Source organism: Aotus nancymaae, unplaced genomic scaffold (genome assembly GCF_030222135.1).
Source record: "Aotus nancymaae isolate 86718 unplaced genomic scaffold, 86718_ANA_hifiasm-v0.15.2.pri h1tg000020l, whole genome shotgun sequence".
Taxonomy (NCBI): Eukaryota; Metazoa; Chordata; class Mammalia; order Primates; family Aotidae; genus Aotus; species Aotus nancymaae.
This window is the reverse complement of record NW_026988432.1, coordinates 33247908-33268917: the sequence shown is the minus strand read 5'-3', so window position 1 is coordinate 33268917 and position 21010 is coordinate 33247908. Positions and strand designations below refer to the sequence as shown.

Sequence of the window (21010 nt, the reverse complement as noted above, 5' to 3'; positions counted from 1 at the left end):
ATAGTGAGAAGAAACACCTCCAGACTTGTGCAGAATGGTGACACAGATATGACCAGTGACAGGACATTTCTAGTATTATCATTTATTTGTACATGTTTTATTTGTGACATTCTTTCATTTCATCCACATAGTATCAATGTTAACAAAAGCAAGGATAGAAATAATAATTGCCATTTGCAGGTGAGAAGAGGATGAACCAGTATACTAATTTTCTCAGTACTGAAAGAGCCTGCAACCCAACTAGAGGAGCTGGTAGTATCAATCCCGTTACTGGAAATGGGCTGTTTAGCAGATATTTTAAATATTGGTGAGTTTTCCCATGGTTTTAAATGTTTCCTAGACTATGTAAGAGATGTATCATCAACATAATGTTTAACTTTCCCCTCAATCTTATCTGTATGGAATCCCATTGTGAAACCAGGGGACTGTAAATCTCTAGGACTACCCACTCTTCATAGTTTCCTGTTGTTATAAGTAAAATTTTGATGCCACAAAAGAAACAGCACTCGAAGGTAAATCCTCTCAGCAAGACAGTTTACTTCTATAGAAGGCTGTGGCTCATGGATGGAGCAACGATGACTGCACATTTGGACAAGGGAGGAAAGGGGGTAGATATTCCTGACAGGGGCGTCACCCTTACTGGTGTGTTGTTCCCCTATTGGCTAGGGTTAGACTGCACAAGCTAGACTAATCCCGATTGGCTATTTTAAAGAGTGCAGGGGTCCAAACTGGAGTGGCAGGGTGGGTGGTTTGGTGGGAAGTACCATCTGGAGTGGCAGGTCAAAGCAGGTGGCCAGGAGTGACCTAGGTCAAAGCAGATGACTGGAGCAGTTGACTGAAGCAGGTGACCAGGATGAGTCAGGACAGAGCTGGGGGCCTGGGGAACAGATGTGAACTACTGATTAGAACTGGTGGAGAAGATTTACTGGAACTAAAAGGAAGTTAAACTTTAAAATGGAGGACAAATAACTGAACATAATGACATACTGATTCTTTGAAGAGAAATTTAGCACTCATTGTACCCAATACTGTTGTGTTGTGGATCTCAGAACCATCATAAAAACAGAAGAAAGTAGACAAAATGTGGAGCTATAACAAAGTCAAATTTAGGCAAAACGATCTCTCATGGAGTTAAACTTTCTCAGAAGCAACGAAAAATGATTGCATCTACTACCAAAGAAAACAGTTCAGAAATTATTTGCATGGAAACAGTTTTAACCACCCCTTCAAAAGCCCCCAAACCAGTACATGTATGGGAATTTTTATAAATGTATGGGCAAAAAAAAAAGCTTATTACTGGCCATAGTTCAGGAGATCATGTCAAAAAAAAAATTTGTTTTAAAGAAATTAAAAATTATCAGGCTCCAACAGTTGTGGGATGCTCTACCACACTACCCCAGGAACAGAAAGTAGCCACATTTAATATTTACCATTTCTGGATGGTCTCAATCCCTGGATATCTTCTTCAAGGACTGCTCTTTTCCGTGGTAGCCCTGGTTACTTTCACATATATTGTAGAAGAACTACAACAGAAAGCAGCTTTATTTGAAGTTGAGAAAATCTCTTGGCTCTGATTCAAATTGAGGAGGATACAGTACTTGATTTACAGGTTTTCTATCAGGCATTTGGCAACCCTAAGGAGTTTGTCATTGTTGAAAGGACACCACAGGGACCACTGGAGTACCTATGTGGAATAAGCATGGATGTTAGTTTACTGTGGCAGTGAGATACAGTTTTCAAACTATGATTGTTAGTATAAACAAAAGCTGATGAAAAGAGTTCTTATAAATTTGGTAACATCATATTATATAGAATAAGAAATGTTCTAATTTCCTTACTGTGGTTTAAGCACATAGTGTTTGATTAAAAAGAAATTCATCAGAATTGTGATTTTAGTAGTTTTTTATGTAAAAATGTATAAGAGGAAAAACTTATTGGGTCAAGATTAAATTGGATTATTTCTTCTGAATAATCTAACAGACACTGAATAATCTAACAAATGTATAAGTAACTGCATCGTAAGATAGAACTATGTATAAAAAATAACATTTTGTTTTAGACTTTAAAAGATTTTGCCAGATATTTGTTGTCACTATGCTTTATAATATGACACTGAAGAGTTTGAAGTAAGGGCATCAGTCATTACTCTGACCTATTAATGGCAAGAATTTTGTGTTTACCGCAATGGTTGTATTGCCATTCTTGTTGCTTTTTTCATAGTCTATGAATGTGTTCTGGGTCTACTTAAAGCTTGACCTGTTCAAATGCCATATTTCATTTCAGATGGCACATTCTCTATTTTGCATTAAGCAACGGAGTACAGTAGAAACAGAATAAGAGCACTAATTATTTTGGACAGTTTAGTTCCAGATAATAGTTTCTTTATAAGATTTAGAGTCATTGTGGGTTTTGATTTTGTTTTTGTTTTCATTGGGATGGAGGATCTTACAATAGCCTACTTGTTACAAATTCAGTTTCTGAAAGTGTTAAAATTTTCTAAAATAAATGTTTAAGTGTAAACATAAGAATTAAATAGTTTGGAAAAGAGTTGTCATTACCTTCACAATATAGTATATTCAGAAGTTCTCTCAGCCTATGCTGTACATCTAGAAAGAGAAATTACTTTCTTTATAGTATACTATTTGGTTTGTTTTTGAATGTTTAATTTTTTAAAAAAATGATTAGTTTGTGCTCTGCTACCTAGATAAATTGTGAAGGTTAATGTTCTAGTTTCTGGAAAATAAGCCTGGGGAACACACAGCAATTCACTGCTATAATTCAGCTGGAAAAATGACTAAAACAAACTCAATATTTCAGGTTTAGCTCTACCCAAAATATAGCAGACATGTAAGCAAACGTGCTATAAAAAATGATTTTGATTAATTTCAAAAACTCGTGTCAGAGTCCTAAGATCATTAGTCATCAAAACTGGAGTGCTGACCAAATGAGTTTGAGTCTAGAACTTTTCTTTTTTGGTCTCCTACTTCCTCATAAATTCCAATGCATTTTTTATTTTACGTTAAAGCAAAATACTTGGGAGTCTGATACGACAAATACGAATAATTTCATTTTCTTTTCTCTTGCCTCCTTTTCTCTCACATTAAAGGTATGACAGGTTTAAAATTCTATATTCGAAAGTGAAAAGCAATTTCTTTTCTTCTGCCATCCAAACTTCTTAATGAAGGGCTAATGGGATCAGGGAGGATTTCAAAAACTGAAATAAATACCCTGAGAGCCAGATTTACCTGCTTCTCCCTGAGAATTCTCTCCTTGATCTGCCACACCCCACAAACAAGCCAGCAGCTAAGCACATGTCGAGGGACACCTTCCACATCACCCCCTTGCCCAAACTCACCTCTTCTTCCTTTTCTTCCCATATCTTTCCTCATTTAGGAACTTAGACTTAAAAAAGAGACATACCATGTGAATGGTTCTGCAAATGGAACTAGTCCTTTAGAGAGACAGCTTTTCATCTTTGTAGGGGAAACGGAATGATTTGGGATGGGGCTTGAGGAGATAATAAAAATGGCCAGCCAAATCCCAGATTTTTTTTTTAATTACCAAAAAGAAAAAAAGATTAACTGTTCTCTGAATGAAAGGGCCTTCCAGGAGACCAAATAAGTCTTCTATAAACTGATTTCCCTTCCTGACTGTGATTTACCGGACTGACACCTAATTTGTTCTGAGCACAGTTGATGCCTCAGACACAATGGCGGATGACAGCCCACATAACCTCTCTTTCAGCTTTCATCTCATATATTCCATTTGAAGTTGAGTTCCGACAAGAGAGAGGCACAGAATTAATATTACCTTGGATCGGCTCAGTCTCCAGAGGGAGCAGCAAAAGCTTTTCTGGAAACAATAAACCCTTTAAACATGACAGGGGGAATGGGACCTTAGGAGGTCTCTGAAAGTATCCATTATTAAAGAAAGAGAGGGGAAAACCCTCGTGGGTGACTTTGATTTTTTTTTCTCAGCAAAAGCAGTGATGAACTAGTGCCAGTTTTACATACAAATTTAAAGATCTGCGATGGTTTATGTTAAAAAGTCTCTTTCCCCGACCCCTTAGCATATTAAGTAGAGAAAAGAAATCTTTATAAACTATATTTCTCATGACATTAATATTTCCTTTCTGTTTAATCTTTACTAAACAAAAGTAAAATAAAAATTGATAATTTTAACAACAGAAGAGGAAAAACATATCCAATCACATATATGAGGTCAAATTTAATTATCCAAATATATGTTTGAGTCTCAAGAATCAGAGAACATTTTAATTGAAACTTAACAATGTGAATTTCCACAAAATTCAAACAAGACAAAATACAAATAGACCTATATAGAGAATGTGCATTAATAGCAACATCTTATATTTGTATAATAGTTTTTAAAAACGAGTACATTGACTCACTTGACCCTTAGCGTAGATTGTCTGATATTTTTAAAATCTTTTTGTCAAAGAACTTGTAATAGCTCCTCTAACTGTAAAATAATAACTTTAAGAAAATAATTCAGAGGCAGCTTCAGGATAATACACTGTATGTTGAACCTGGAATTAAAAATGATGTTCTTTTGTCTTAAACTTCCTACTTGTACAAATTGAGTATTCTTTCTGGCCCTCAATACCCTTGTGTGTAAAATGGGTATAATAATAAATACTTCACAACATTCTTGAGAATCAAATGGAATCATTTATATTAGTAATAAATAGCTAAACAGCTCTGCTGGGGGCACTCAGGAGCATTGTGCCTCAGGCTTAGGATGACAAGAGCATTGGGCTGAACATGGGATTGGGTAGGCTGATGCATAGAGCAAATAGGTTTTAAGGTCCCCATTCTGGTGGTACTAGATCAGGGTTTAAGGAGAAGGGTGACAACTGGCAAACCAGTGGAATTAGGGGACTGAATATTTTAATCATCTGTTGCAGTAGGACAATAGCATCACCTCAAGAGTCTCTGGCTTCTAACCAGAGATGTTTATTATCTCGCAACTTTTGTGTGTCAGAAATGCATACATAGGCAAGGCATAGCTGAAAGCTTCTGGCTCAGAGTCACTCACAGGCTGTAATCAAGTTGTTGACTAAGGCTGCAGCCATCTCAAGGCTGGCCTGGGAAGGATACACTCTCAAGTTCAGTTGCTTGACTAGTGGCAGCTTCAGAAGATCCTCTTGCGAGCTGATTCAGGTACTTGTTGACACACTTGGGGTTTTTCATCAAGTAAAGGCAACTGTGGCAGAGATGCTTTCAACATCTTACTATATTGTCACTCCCATGGGACAGGTCCTTTAATACAAAGAGCTGCTCCAAGAAGAGTGTTGCTATTCACCTTCACTTACCAGATGCAAAGAAACCGCAAGGAACTGGAGCAAACCGAACTCAATTAAGTACCCAACTACCCCACTCCCCAGCATTCTCCTTTACAGAGAAAGTGGCCCATTACAGTCAAGTGAGCTGATATTATCAATTTCTCTCAAAAAGCCACTTCTCCGGTATGTTCTGGGGTCAGGACACACTAACTTGAATTTCCTACACACTGTTAATTGATTTCCCTGAGGGATCACAAAGTTACTTATTCAAGAAAGATTCTATGATATTCACCAGGTAGGAATTAATGAGGCAAGAACATAGAACCACACACTTAAGAAAATTTTCTGCAGTCAAATGGGATTACAAGTAATTTAGGATCTGGGTATAGATCCCTGTTTCCAAGAAGAAAAATAATGTAAAATAACCAGAGATTACCATAAAGCATGACCTATATGTGAAAAGTTGATCTCTTAATATGTTTTTAAAATTTCTTCAGATTCAAAGTAATACCATTAAGGATTTAAAATTTAGTTAAATTAAATTACCTACAATATTTTCTTAAGCCGTGCCTTCCATTTTACAAAGCACTTTTATGCACAGTATCTATACCTAACTTCAATGGTAGGCATTTTCCCGTTGCAAAAGCTCATTAGAACTTCCCTAAGTGAAAAGTTTTGCTTTTATTTTCATTCTCATTATCAAACTACCTAACCACATTCTTCTCATCACACACATTCACGCACAAATGCACACATGCATTCACACACTTCACCTGACCTACTGATACCTCAGATCTCAGCTTAGCCCTCACTTTCGTTATGGGAGCTTTTATCGCATACTGAAACTTAGAATTAACTGGAAGGACCACCCCCCAATCCAATTACATTAGCACCACGTGGGAAAAGGTGAGGCATTTATATATTATTAAAGCTTCCTACATGATTACAATGTAAAGCTGGTATTGGAAACCTTGCACTAGATGCATGAATATGAGAAATAAACCAGAGTTGAAAGGTTTTGGTATGGGACCAGTGCTGGTTTTATTCAGACCCAGGAAAGCTAAAGCTTAAATATACTCTACCTTGTGAGAAGGTCTGTTTCATTTATCTGGATTATGAGTTTCCAGAGGATTGTATGCCTTTTTATTTTTAATATCCCCACCTTAGCTATGTAATAAGCATTAGTAGACTTGAACAAAACTGGCTCTATTTCAGAATTTTTCAGTAGGTTATAAAATATAGAAATATGTAGATCTGACTCCATATCAATAGAATCAGAATTTGGGATTTAGATAATTTAATACTGTTGCTTGAGGAAATACCTATCTAAAAATGACTTCAGTGGGAAGGGACTTTTGTGTTCAATTAACTTGAAAATTTTCCTAGAGAAGGATTCACATGCAATATAGCTGGAGAGATGCTTGAACATTTCTAAAAACATGTTGTTCACCATTTCTCCTTCAAGCCAGCATCACTGTTAGACTGTGATTGTTCACCCATTCTTGCCTATATTGTCTGAAAGAGTTTTTAAATATAATATTCATTGCTGTCATCTTCCAAAAATTTTTAATTAGTGGAGGAATTACACACAAGAAACGGGGTGTGGGCCAGGAGTGGTGGCTCATGCCTATAATACCAGCACTTTGGAAGGCTGAGGCGGGCAGATCGGGAGGTCAGGAGTTCAAGACCAGTCTGACCAACATGGTGAATCCTCGTCTCTACTAAAAATACAAAAATTAGCCAGGCTTGGTGGTGCATCCCTGTAATCCCAGCTACTTGGGAGACTGAGGCAAGACAATTGCTTGAAACCAGAAGGTAGAGGTTCCAGTGAGCCCAGATTGCACCATTGCACTCCAGCCTGGGCTACAAGAGCAAAACTCTGTCTCAAAAAAAAAAAGAAAGAAAAGAAAAGAAAAAAGAAACCAAGGGGTGTAAACAAGTAAAGGGAAACTAAAATAGTATGATAAATACTATTCAAGAGATTCAAAACAAAGTGATAATACCCGCTTATAGAACAAGCACATAATTCAGCCTTGAAGGTGTCCAGGAAGGCTTCTTGGAGGAAGTAAGTATGCAGATGAGGCCTGGAGGGTTAGTAATGGTCTTCTAGGTGAAATGTGTGTAGCTGCAACAGGTGGGTGCTTGGCAGGAAATAAAGGAATTGCAGAACAGTATTCTAGGTTGTTTCTTCTGGTGTTAAGGTGACAAACTATCCTGGTTTGCCCAGAGTTTTCCTGTTTTTAGCACTGAGTGTCCTAGGTCCTGGTAACCCCTTAGTCCCAGGTTGTTTATTCTAGATGGCCAAAATTATTTCACCAAAAAGAAGGTTGTTAATAAAACTCCCCACTGGTGCTCAGCCTTCATCTGCAAGTATCTTTATCTTGTGCACATTCAGGAAGGGCTCCAGAAAGTAGGAATGGCATGATTTAAAGGGATGGTAGAATGATGATGAAGACAATCTTGGTCAGTTTTACAATCCTGCTCATGTCTTCAAAATCTGTGTGTGTGTGTGTGTGTGCACGTGTGTGTGTGTTTTATGAGATGGGATTTCACTCTGTACCCCAGGCTGGAGTGCAGTGGTGTGATTTCAGCTCACTGTAACCTCCACCTTTCTGGCTCAAACAGTTCTCTCACTCCAGCCCGGAGTAGTTGGGAACATAGGCATTCACCACCACACCTGACTACTTTTTTTGTTTGTTTGTTTGTTTGTTTTTTGATGGAGACAAGGTTTTCCTGTGTTGCACAGGCTGATCTTGAACTCCTGAGCTCAGGTTATCCACCCACCTTGGCCTCTCAAAGTGCTGGAATTACATGCATGGGCCACTGTGCCTGGCCTCTGTGTGTCATCTTTAATGCATATCCCATAGATAGGGAGCTGATTCCTATGCTAGAAAGGTGTGCTGGATCTAGTCTTGGGAAAGACCTCAGAGAAATATTCAGAATAGGGAACTCATCAAATCCAACAGTGATTTCACCAATCTCAGCTGTCGATAAGAAAAGAGCTTGTTTTAATTGGTTGGTCAATTTCAAGATTTAAGAGGGAATATTATCTCAAAGATAAGACAGATGTGATGTTAGAAAGAAGACAGATGTGATGTTATGCCTTCGAATTTCTTGGAACAGAGTTTAATGAAAAGCTCTCTTTTAAGTGGCCATGCTAGTGAGATTTTTAAACTTGATTAGTTGACAAGACTACTTAGCATATTAGAACACTGGATACTACAAAGTTAAAGAATAAAAAGAATTTTTTCTCCTACTGTCTCTCACTTAATTGCTTTCTGCATCTTGCTTGAAATAGCTGTCTCCTTATCCTATCCTAATGAGGCTCAACGGCTGGCATGGAATATTCGATGCCATTTTTCAAATGTGATTCATGGAAAAATAAAATTTCCATTTTCTACAACTTTTGTGGTAGATGTAGAATTTGCAGATACATGCTAAAGGGGAAACCCTGGAAATTCATTACTACCTAAGCTCCATGTCCTAAGAGAAAACAAGACTCTTCCATGCATTACCTTGCATGAAAGTGGTAATGACTTACTCTGTTATTCTTTTAATGGATATTTTCATTTAAAATGAGACTTTCAGAAAAAGGGCAGTGTTTAAAGAAATCATTTTCTTAATTATTTTCATACTGAAGCAAGTTGAAAGTGCTCAATGACCTATTTTTATGCACAGGGGAATATTATGGTATAAAAATATTGATGGTTTCCAGGAGAGGTAATCCTAGAACCCACTATTTTGATGATCTTTATTATTACTATTTCTTCAAACAAATGTTAACTCGGCATGTAAATAAGCCAAACACTATTCAATGCGCCGAGGATACAGCAAGAACATAACAAAGTCCATGTACTGATGAAGCTTTCAGTCTAAGAGAAAGCTAAATATTAAATGGATAAACCAACACACAAACAAGATAAATGCCACTTGATGGTAGGTAGGTGTTAGTGATGGAGAGGAACTGGAATACTAATCTTTTATTTTTTCTCATTATTTGGTTGTGATAATTATAATAAATTTTTTAGGTTTCCTGAGAGCAGGTAATAAATAAATTAATCATCTCAATAATCAGTAAATATTGGCTGGGCACGGTGGCTTACACTTGCAATCCCAGCACTTTGGGAGGCCTAGGTGAGCAGATCACTGAGGTCAGGAGTTCAAGATCAGCCTGGCCAACATAGTGAAACCTCATCTCTACAAAAAATACAAAAAATTAGCTGGGCGTAGTGGCGCATGCCTGTAATTCCAGCTATTCGGGATTCTGAGACAAAAGAATCACTTGAACCCGGGAAGCAGAGGTTGCAGTGAGCCAGGATTGTGTCACTGCACTCCAGCCTGGTGACAGAGCAAGACTCCATCTCAAAAAAAGACCCCACAAAATTCAGTAAATATTTATTGAAGCTCTACTGTATGTCAGGTACTATCCTAGGTGCTGGAATTGACACTTTCTATTGAACTGTGCCTATATGATTCAGGTTTTACAGTTTGACTTCTTTATCAACATCTTTGTTTCCTCCTAACCTTTAATTTCTTACAAAGATTATATTCTTTCCCACAGTTAGAAGGAACATCTTGTTTAAAAATAGGCTTCTAATCTCATGTTTCATAGTGTGACCTCAAACTGACCGACTGCTCTAAGTTGTCAGAGGATGGTCAGTGTTTTGGTTCAGTGAGAGTTCTTCCATACTTTGGTTTGAAAACCTATTTTCTAGTGGGAAGGGCTGGTAGAGATGTCCCAATCATATTGGGTTTTTTCCTTGGCCATAAATTTTTGTGAAAAAAAAATCATAAATAATTTATTCATGGGGAATTCATTTAATTGCTAGATATTTGTTGGGTGCTGGACTACATGCTAGAAACTGATCAAATCACTGGGGATATAGCAATAAAACAAATTAACTGAACAACCAAGTCCCTGCTCTCATGTTGTTTACTGGCTTGCTGGTGAAATTTGTGAGGCGTGAAAAGTTTTTTCTTAGATTTAAAACTGTTTCTGGATATATTTGCTTGTTTACTTGCTTGCATATTTATTTCTTTTTAAGATTTCCAGAGAATACTGAGAAAATTGTGTAACAGTTAAGAAAGATATTCCCCAATAATATTGATCAAGACCTCTTCATTATGTTAAAGCTAAAAGAACAAAATTGTAATCTTTATAATGATATGACAAAGGTTCATTCAGTCCTTGTTTCAGACAAATGGTGGTGTCCCCAGAAACAGAGATTTCTTGCTAATGCGTTTGTCTACCCATGTTTCTATTAATGTGTCTGTGTATGTACATATACAGATATGCATATGGTTTTGCTTAGACTGAATCCTTTTATGTGTATGGCTATTTCCTTCTGAAAACTAAAAGGGAGCTCTCAAATTTCTGTAATTTTCTCCCAAACTCAGTTAATATAATCTTAGGACAAGGGTTCTATGAATATTGTTTATATTTCTGCTTTAAGATGTGGGTTTGATTATATTTAAATAATTACTTTTTAACTCATATCTATTTTATATTTCATGTATATTTATTCAGCCATATAGCCAAAGTGCCTACTATGCTATTAAAAAAAATTGTTCCCATTTCTGGCACAGGGCACATGAAATTTTGGAATCTCCTGAGTAATGAGCGTCTTTGTTATACTAATGAGATGACTCTTGGCTGAGGACTTTCTAGATAGCTTCACAATGCAGGCTACTCTCCAGACAGATCAAACCATAATGAGAATGTTGGGACTTTTAGCCACATTCCCCCAAGTTCTGAGGATAGAAAAGAGATTGGAAATTGAGTTGAATCACCAGTGGCCAGTGATGTAATCAATCGTATTTATGTAATAAAACCTTCATAAAACACCCTAAACTATTGGGCTTAGAGTTTCCAGGTTGGTGAACAGGTCCATATGCTAGTATGTGGTGCACTTCCACAAAGATACATATTCCTGCACTTGGGATACATTTGGACATCACCCTATATACCTCTTCATCTGAGTGTTCATTTATATCCTTTATGACAAACTGGTAAACGTAAATAAAGTGACTTCCTCAGATCTATGAGGTGTTCTTTTGAAAAAACCTGAGACGGCAATGGGAACCCCTGATTTATAGCCAGCCAGTTGGAAGTACAGGTGGCCTGGGACTCGGAATTGACATCTAACGTTTAGACAGTTTTGTCTGACTGGTGCCTTTAACTTATAGGATCTGACGCAAACTACAGGTTATATTTTCCTTGATGTAGTTCTGTACAGCAACAAATCTTGAGTTTTAGGGTCCATGCATTTTAGGAGGAAATAAAGTAGGCATGGTTGTGGAGCTTTTATTTTTAACTGGATAATTGATCTCTGTGTATTTTTTCCCCTATTCTGTAATACTATCAAATATCTACAATCCCATGGTCCCATGGAGGTTAGAGTACATTGAACTTGAGCTTGGCAATCAAAATTGCTTATTCCAATGAAGTGTTAGCAACTGACTCAAATAGATGTTTGACAGTGTAATTCCAGGTTGATCATGGTCTCTTACACTCCTTCCTTGTGCCATGAGGAAAACATTCCTTACATAACTGCTAGTTCATGGATCATAGAGCATCTGTGTAATCTGAAGCTAAACCAGCATTACCTGAATTCACTGAACCTCAGTCAACACATTACATTTGTGCAAGAAATAAATGCTTATCAATATAATCCACTCTTGTACAGCTGACCAGTACAGAGGTTCAGGTAATTGGCCTGAAGCCATCTCTGGTTCTCCAGACCCAGATGTTTCCCAGCAACCAAAATAGATTAATGTAGGTAGCAGGTAAAGGTACCTCCCAGTGGAATAAAGTTTATATTAGGAAAACAATGTATATAACCATTTGTGTGAACTGAAAAACTTAAAGTCTACCAACAAGATAAGGGCAGATTAGAGTTAGAGCTCTAAAATAAATACATGAAATAGTGCTAATATAAAAATGGGATCAGACCAATTAGACAAAATTAGGATGTGCTGACCTTCAAATTATCTGATCCTGACATTTTCTCTCTTAGGAATATGGGAGTGAATGATCCAGTTGACTGAGATAGAAGGCAGTGAATCAGTGCTGTGAGTTAGAATTGGAATTAGGGCAAACTGAGAGCCCTCTGAAGACTAAAGTTGCCACAGAACCAAAATAGCTAGGGAGGTAGCTGGGCAGAGGAGAGTAGTGTTTTGAACATAGGAATAAAACAAAGATGCAATGAGGAAGACATTAAATTATTAAACAACCTTTAAAACTACTTGGGTTACTGATAATTTTATGATTATATTTTTGAATCTTTTAATATTTATTATGACAGCAAAGTTTCCATTGCTTAAGTGAATTTATTGGCTCTCTCTTGCCTGCAGCAAAAAGGAAACAAAAATTCATTGTATTTAAACACCTGAAAATTCAAGATAATACTAAAAACAATAACTTTATTTATATTTCTATATCCAGATTATAGTCAACAAGCTTTGATTCTAAAATAAACATGACAACATGTTAAAGTTCTGCAGTGGGTGGCTGAGGGAGCTTTTTATCTGATTATAAATGACACTGATGAGTTCCAAGGGCCTCTCTCCTTGAGTGGGTCTGTGTGAGTGTCTTCACTTTCCAATCTAATTCAGAATTACAGTAATTTTATTTGGGATTCCTCCCAGGACTGTAAGCCATTTCTAGGAGAATTGATGAACCCATTTCTAGGAGAAACTGTACTTAGAAAATCCTCCTTAATCCAATTTGTGTTTTCCCACTCAGCAGGCTGGAAGGGGCGCACCTCCATTTGCTAGTACCCTTCACTCCTTAAATACAGGAGAACTAATTGCCACCGCTCTGTGGTATACAGGTTTCTACTCCTCTCAAAGCTACAGCAAAGCTAGGTCAGCATGAGAAATTTGACCCTGTAACTGAACAGCTCTTTTAATTAGGGATGGAGTAAGAAGGAGGGGAAAAAAAGAGAAAGAGAGGTTATACAGACTGCCTATGGAGTGTAAGCAAGCCCTGTGGAGACATTTACATATCTAAATTTAGCCAACTTCAGGCTTCTAACAAGCACTGTTTCTTCCTTTAACTCAGCACTTTAAAGGGATTTGCAGAGAAGTTCCCTGAAGTGAAATTGAACACGAGAATAAACATTATATGTGCTTATATTTTCTCTCTAGAATATTCCTAGACATATTTTTATCTTATACTTAAACTTATTACGTGTAATGAATTTTTATTACTTCTATGAAATGATACAGAATTTATAGTTTAATGCTGATATTGACCTCACTGAATTACAGAAACAGTAGTAAGATAAGTGTCACTGGTATACGGGGTGCAAATGTGGTAACTATAATTCAGAAGATTATGCCTTCATTTGTTTAATTAAGTTAATATATCAGTTCAAAATGGCCTGGATTGAAAAGTACAAGTGTAGTTTTTGAGTTATGTTTACATCTGACTGGTATCAGTAGTGTGTATAAATAAATTTCTTTTTATTGTTGCTCATCACTTCAGTTTGAGAGGGTGGGTTGTTTGAGTGGGTGGGCTGCTCATTTCAACTTCATGAATAGTCTGATCCCTAGAAAGAAAAGACCGACCCAAAAAGGGCTTGCAAGTGGAAATTTCTTCTTTTAATTATTACTTTATCACTATGATTCATTTGCTCAAAGGAAATGGTGACTATAATGACTTAGTACAGAACATTCATTCTATCATCATCCTAGTACCATTTAAAATTCAGAAATGATTAAGTCTATAAATTAATTTCCAGGCTCCTTAGTGACTTAGGTTCTTTATATGATTTGAATTCATCTAATCAGATGCACTTACTTAGTTTTGGAATGCAGAAGTATGGTGAAGTTCACAGAAATGCTTGTTATGATTTTTCTGATGTCAAACATGTCCCTGGAGGTATTGGGTTTAACTATAATAGCATTAATATAACTTTTAGTGGCCTATCACTAGCTTTACACATATCAAAAGACAGAAAGTAGGGCATATATTGTCTGCAAGTGCAGATACAGCAGGTATGATATGATTCCAGAAGCAACAGTTGTAGGTGGCAGCTTCCTGATCCCAAAATATGATGTTATCTTGAAGCTAGTAATCCAAGTCTGCCACTCAGTCTATTTGATTATGGAAGATGTAGCAGCTCCACTGGCAAGTCGATGCTATTTTTTTCTGTAACTTATTTTGGATGCCCAATCTACAGTTTTCACTTCTCCATTATTGGAGTAATTTATAAATACCTCATTCTCTGTATTAATTCATTTCCACATAAAATAGTTATAGCAATTTTATGTTAATTACTTTTTTTTTTTTTTCCTTTTTTTTGAGACGGAGTTTCGCTCCTGTTACCCAGGCTGGAATGCAGTGGTGCAATCTCAGCTTACTATAACCTCTGCCTCCCAGGGTGCAAGCAATTCTCCTGCCTCAGCCTCCCAAGTAGCTAGAATTACAGGCATGCACCACCAGGCCTGGCTAATTTTTGTATTTTTAGTACAGATGGGGTTTCACCATGTTGTCCAGGCTGGTCTCAAACTCCTGACCTCAGGTGATTCACCCACCTTGAACTTCCAAAGTGCTGAAATTACAGGGGTGAGCCACCGCACCTGACCAACTTATGTATTATTAACTCAAAATGTAGCTTCAGGTAAACTGGCAAATAAATAGACAAAACTTCAGAGTGGACTTCTGGGATTATTTATAAGAATTGAAAGCAGTGAAAATTAAATTATTATTTTTTTAAAAAAGAATGCTAGTGGTATGCAGTGGTAAAACAGTTACTTAAATTATCCCTTGTAATGTGGCTTAAAGTACCTGTTGAAGAAGAGCTTTGGCAGGTAAGAGTGGCAATGGAGGTGATGGTAATGGGATATATCACTGTATGGTGTTCACAGAGAATGGGTAAAGTGGCTAAGTCTAATTGCACTGAAGAGATTAACATGCAAAAAGACAAGCTGGGGGTTTTAAATTCTCAATATCATCAATATATGCTTTATTGAAGATAAGACTATATTTTGTAGCCTCAGCATTGACATATCTGAAAAGTAGACTTAGACTAATCCTGGGTTATGTTGCATTCATGTCTAACTTGTGTTCACCAGCCCAACTAATGAGAGTCACAATCTTGGTTCAGATTGAGACCTATAGAATTTGAATTACAAAATTTGGAACGATTATGTACAATGACAAGTACCCAAACACCAAAACTGATATACTTCGCTAGAAGCAACCCTTCTCTTATCTGAGGAGCACAGTGAATCCTTGCTTGAAGGTGCCGAAACAATCTCATGTTCTATCTTGAGCCACTTTACCATAGTCCTTATATACCCTATCATCCTTAGTTACCTCTATACACATAATCACACTCAGATAATCCTACATGCAGTAGGATTCAGAGGCTAATTAAAAGTTAAATATGGAAAATAAAGACATATAATAAAACTATTATAAGATTTTTAATTTATACTAATATATTCACAAAAATTAAGAAATCTGTGTAGGAGATGGCTAGATAAAAGTGGAGAGAAACTTAATTTTATATTACATTACATTCATTCACTTGAGTAAATTACTCTTTTGAATTTTGTAAGTGGGATTCAAAAGATAGAAATGGCTCAAATTATTTGGACCAATGGTTCACTAAAACCAAGGTAAAAAAAAAAAAATGCCTTCACTGAATAAAGTGGAAAAGCCAGAAATCCCTTGATATAATGAAAAGAAAAAGTCCCAATATTTAGTAATATGAAGAGACTGGATGTATTTACTGCAGGTGATCAGCTTCCCACCCCATGTCTCCATCCTTTGAGAGCACCTGGAAGAATTCTGTCCACAAAGTCATGAGAAGTGAACTGCTGATGGGAGTCCTAGTATCCTTGAAAAATACTTTATTCATTTTCTGTAGGATGATTGTAGGGAAGATGGTAGAATATCTGGAACACAGAAGGCAACAGCACTTAGCCACTAGAAATAAGAGAGAGATGGAGGTTTGGACATAGAGAAAACATTGATGGTCTCTTATTGAACATGAGGTCCCTAGAAATAAAATCCTACTTAATTGGATTTGAGTCACAGGTCTTCAACTAATTTCCCTCCATCAATATCTATATATGAAACAGTAAAGATTACTTTCTCTTGAAAAAATAAAGGATGCTATAGAGGCTTGAGAAATATCCTTGATATAATTTCACAAGGATGTGCTAAAATTTTTCCCTGTCATCCTCTCTAAAGTGATTGGTATTTACATGATAGCTGTTATAGGTATAATAGGATGGCTGTGTACTGGGGAAAGAAAAATATCTATAATTTTTTTAGAATAATTTAATCATGGGTCCGAGTTACTGATAAACTCTGGGGACTGAAATAAAATCCTAATGATCCACTGCTCAGAGTGAAAACTTATGGGGTTAGGTGGTTAATTGCATTTTGACTCAAGTTCACTTCAAAGTAAAATTGTCATATGTTTTTTTCCCCATTATTACATGTATAGTTAGAGTAGATATATTCAACAAATTGAGAATTATTTTATTGATTATTTGACCCATTAAGTGAAAGCTTTGGAAAGTGAAGACCCAGGACCTACCCATTCTTTGAGAATAATAAAACAAATGCAATATTTCACTCATGGGACCCTCTCGGAGATTAGTTCCATCATCAGTTGCTTAAAATATGTGGGGTGGTTATACCTATCACATACCTTTTCAAATATCCAAATATGAACTACACAAAAAATATAACTTGATGAATGACCATGGTTATTATAAATTTAATTAATGAGTGACATCAATTGCAGTCTCCTCACTAGTGCAAACAAGCATAATCACTGACATTTGATGTGTAGCTATCAACATTTTGAGTGTATTTTCCTCTGTGCTAATAGGCAAAGTTTAACAGTTTTCTTTCACTGCAAGAGTACAACTTCATTCTCTCACATCAGTTATATCAACTCTGTACTGTAATTAGTCTGCAGGAAGTTTGATGCTCTCATAACTCTCAGGACACATTGGTTTACTACATTGATTTTTCTCATACCAATAAGACCTGGTAAGAAGAAAGTAGCAAGAAATCTCATGTCTTGGAAACTTGCATTTGATACCTACTTTTAGAAATCATTCATCTCTGGCCTGTTGGGATTCCCTGTTGGGATTCCCTTCAGAGACAAAGAAAAATTAGAACACCCTGAAACCACTACTACTAAGATAGAACCTATTGTTTTGGTAGGGCTCCTATAATTTTAGGTGCCATGTATCATATATTTGATTGTTTTGCCCCTAGCAATTTATTGCAAACATCCCAAATTGGCATTTTGAGTAAGATACAGGAAAAATAAGTTTCTTTCTTTACTTGGTCCAGAATGCAGTTCAAACAGCTCAGCTATTTGGCACTTACAGCTGCAGCAGATCTGAAAAAATTCTGATAAGAAAATCATAGTGTAGGCTTCTAGATATTTCGAGCATAACTACATTGTTATCAGCAAATAACCACTATTCTTTAAATAAGTAATTCCTAAACTTTTCTAAAGTTCTTAGGAGCCCTTTACACACTTAAAAATAATTGAACACTCCAAAGAGATGCTGTTTATGTGGATCATCTTTTTGATATTTATTATATAAGAATTTAAAAATGTAAGAAATTAGTAGTTTATCTAAAATAATGATAATAAAACAATTATATAACAAGTGACATATTTTTATGAAGAATCACCACATTTTCAAAAAATAAGTGAAAAATTGTTTAATATTTTTTGAACTCTCTTTGATAAATTGCTTGGTAGAAAAATGATGGATTTTTATACTTACCTCTCCATTAAATTGTTGGAAAAAATTGTTTCAATGGAAATGTACAAAGACAATCTAGTTTCAACATAGCTATATTGTTAGAAAAAGGAAGATAAATTTCATAGCCTTTTCAGGTTATTCTGGTTATTCTTTGATACTACACCAAAACTCAACAAGTAGTTGAGTTTTAAGAGTTGCTTATAATATGTATCTTAAACCATATCAGTGAACATTTTGCTCTCTGTTTCATTAGAACCCATTCATCTAATTTGCATGTTAAATGCATCTTTTATCCATGCCTGGTTTTGAAAAATTATACAAAGTTTATTTGGAAACGATTGGCTTACTGACTCAAAAAATATTGCAAATTTTGGTACATTTCATTTTTATAACACCTCAATTATATTCCTTAATATCAACACCAGCTTCATTAGAATACTCTTTCAATGTTGGGGAGCTGGCAAGCAGATAAAAGTTTTCAAATTTCTAATTTACACTTGAAAGCTTGAATTTTATCATTGGTTATAAATACTGTCCATTGTTTTCCTTAAAGCAATATGTTTATTTTTATTCATTTTTGAGAAAATATCTGCCAAACACTTTAGTTTGAAAAACTATGAATTGGTGTCACTCATCTATTCAAATAAAAACGGTGTTTCATGAAAAACCAACCACTTTAGGTCCTTACTCCAACAATAGCACAAGTTTTTTTGAGACAATTAGATTTTAATATTTAGAAATGCTTTATACATACCTTCCACTTTGTCATACAGAGTATTAAAAAATCATGTATCAAAGCATTAAGACAACGAAATTAACAACTTGTATTGCTTTTTCAAAGGCACTTCGAAGTTACATTGGCTTTTTACAAAGTAAATTTATGGTAATGAAATATATGATGACTACTTGATGCAATTTAGATGTTTGTCCCCTCCAAATCAAATGTGGAAGTGCAATGCCCAATGCTGGAGGTGTGGCCCGAAGGAGGTGTTTGGGTCACAGTGGCAGATCCCTCAAGACTGGCTTAATGCCCTCCTCATGGTAATGAGTGAATTCTTGCTCTATAAGTTCACAGAAGAACTAATTAAGAGAATATGGCATCTCTCTTGCTCCCTCTCTTGCCATGTGACATGCTCGCTTCCCCTTCATCATCCACCATGACCAAAAGCTTCCTGAGGCCTCACCAGAAGTCAACCAGATGCCGGTGTCATGTTTCTTGAAAAGGCTGAGAAGTCTAAAGCCAAAGTGCCAGATACCCTAGTGTCTGGTGAGGGAGAGTTTCCTGGTTTTCAGATGGCCATTATATTCCCACATGGAAGTGAGCAGAAAAAGAAAGGAAGACAGTTCTCATGTCTTCTTCTAAGACTACTAATCCCATTTCTGAGGGCTCCACAATCATGTGCTAATTACCTCCCAAAAGCCCTACCTCCTAATACCATGACATCGAGAGTTAGGCTTTTCAACTTCTGATTGCTGAGTTCATAGTGAATATCTTAATGCTACTACAGAATAGTTGTGACCTGCAGATTCCCCAAAATGGCAACTATGTTAGGGTAATTAATCCTATTACCAAAAAATTGATTTACTGGTGGTATCAACGTAGGTAAAAAAGAGTATGTATGAAACTTATAAAATACTATGAAATTCCTCCTATTACTGTGAAGTCTATTAGTAAAATTTAATGGAGTAATATAAAACTCTATATATACATAGGACCACATCTGAGTCTGACTATGATGATGTAACTACCTCTTCCAGCTCTGCCAGCATATTGTGTAAAAATAACTTATAAATTATACCTGAATTTCTTCTTCAATTAACTGGTCACGGGGGATCTCTCTGTGAGGACCTGGGCATGGCTTGAAAGAGTTGGCAGCACAGCAACCAAATATCCTGGCTTGCTTGCTTAATGGTTCAAATAACCATAAGCCATAAATTTGGGTTCACTTAATAGTACTACATCACTAGGTGGAAGTGGTATACATAAAACTGAACTTAAGCACATACACAAGTAAATTGCATGAGTAGGTCAATCATTCTTGCAGTGCATCTGTTCTTGCTGTACTGCCAACTCTCTGTCAAGCCATACCCATAATCAGTTGATTAATGAAAAAGAAGACATTCAAGTCTAGTTTATAAATTGTTCAACACAAAAAGCTGACAGAACTGGAAGAGAAAGTTATATCATGATAGTCACACTCAGATGTGGCCCTGAAAGGATAATGATAAAGGAAATCCATCAAATAGGCAAAATTTTCTCTGTGCATGGAAGGTGTTATGGCCCACATGATGGATTTATACCAATTCGAAGCTTTGGCTAACAGACTGGTGGGACATGGTCAGATGTTCAAAGAGTTAGAAGGAATAAGATTAGTGACTGGTGTTAAAGAGACATGGGTGAGAGATTTGAAACTTTGGGAAGAGGTGAAGAATTTGAAAATATTTCTATACCATGAAAATATTCACTGATTTCTCAATAGTCAGCTAGACAAGATCACTCTTTCAGTTTTTTGTTCTCAGTCATCCCTGTGCTGGTTCACTGGGCTCTTGGGAAAAAAAAGCCCAAAGTAATAAGGAGATACATTATTTATGGGTTCAAAAACATAGATGATCGATCTCCAACAAGATCAATCTAGACACCACTACTAACCCATATCCATGGGGACCAGCTTAGCATCTGCTGCCAGGACAATTATATTAGAAACCATTCATTATAGATTGGATGGTGATTTGTCCTTGGTTGGATTGCACTTATATTAAATAAAGATTTGCATTGAATTTCCATCTGCTAGACATACTATTTATGGGGCTGGGCATGGTGGCTCATGCCTGTAATCCCAGCACTTTGGGAGGTCAAGGTGGGTGGATCACCTGAGGTCAGGAGTTCAAGAACAGCCTGGCTCACATGGTGAAACCCTATCTCTCCTAAAAATACAAAACTTAGCCAAGGGT

General features: G+C 36.4%; 1 pseudogene; it reads left to right on the top strand.

Moving 5' to 3' along the window:
* Positions 1-575: 575 nt before the first annotated feature.
* Positions 576-1710, top strand: LOC105708987 (inhibitor of Bruton tyrosine kinase-like; annotated as a pseudogene).
* Positions 1711-21010: the final 19300 nt, after the last annotated feature.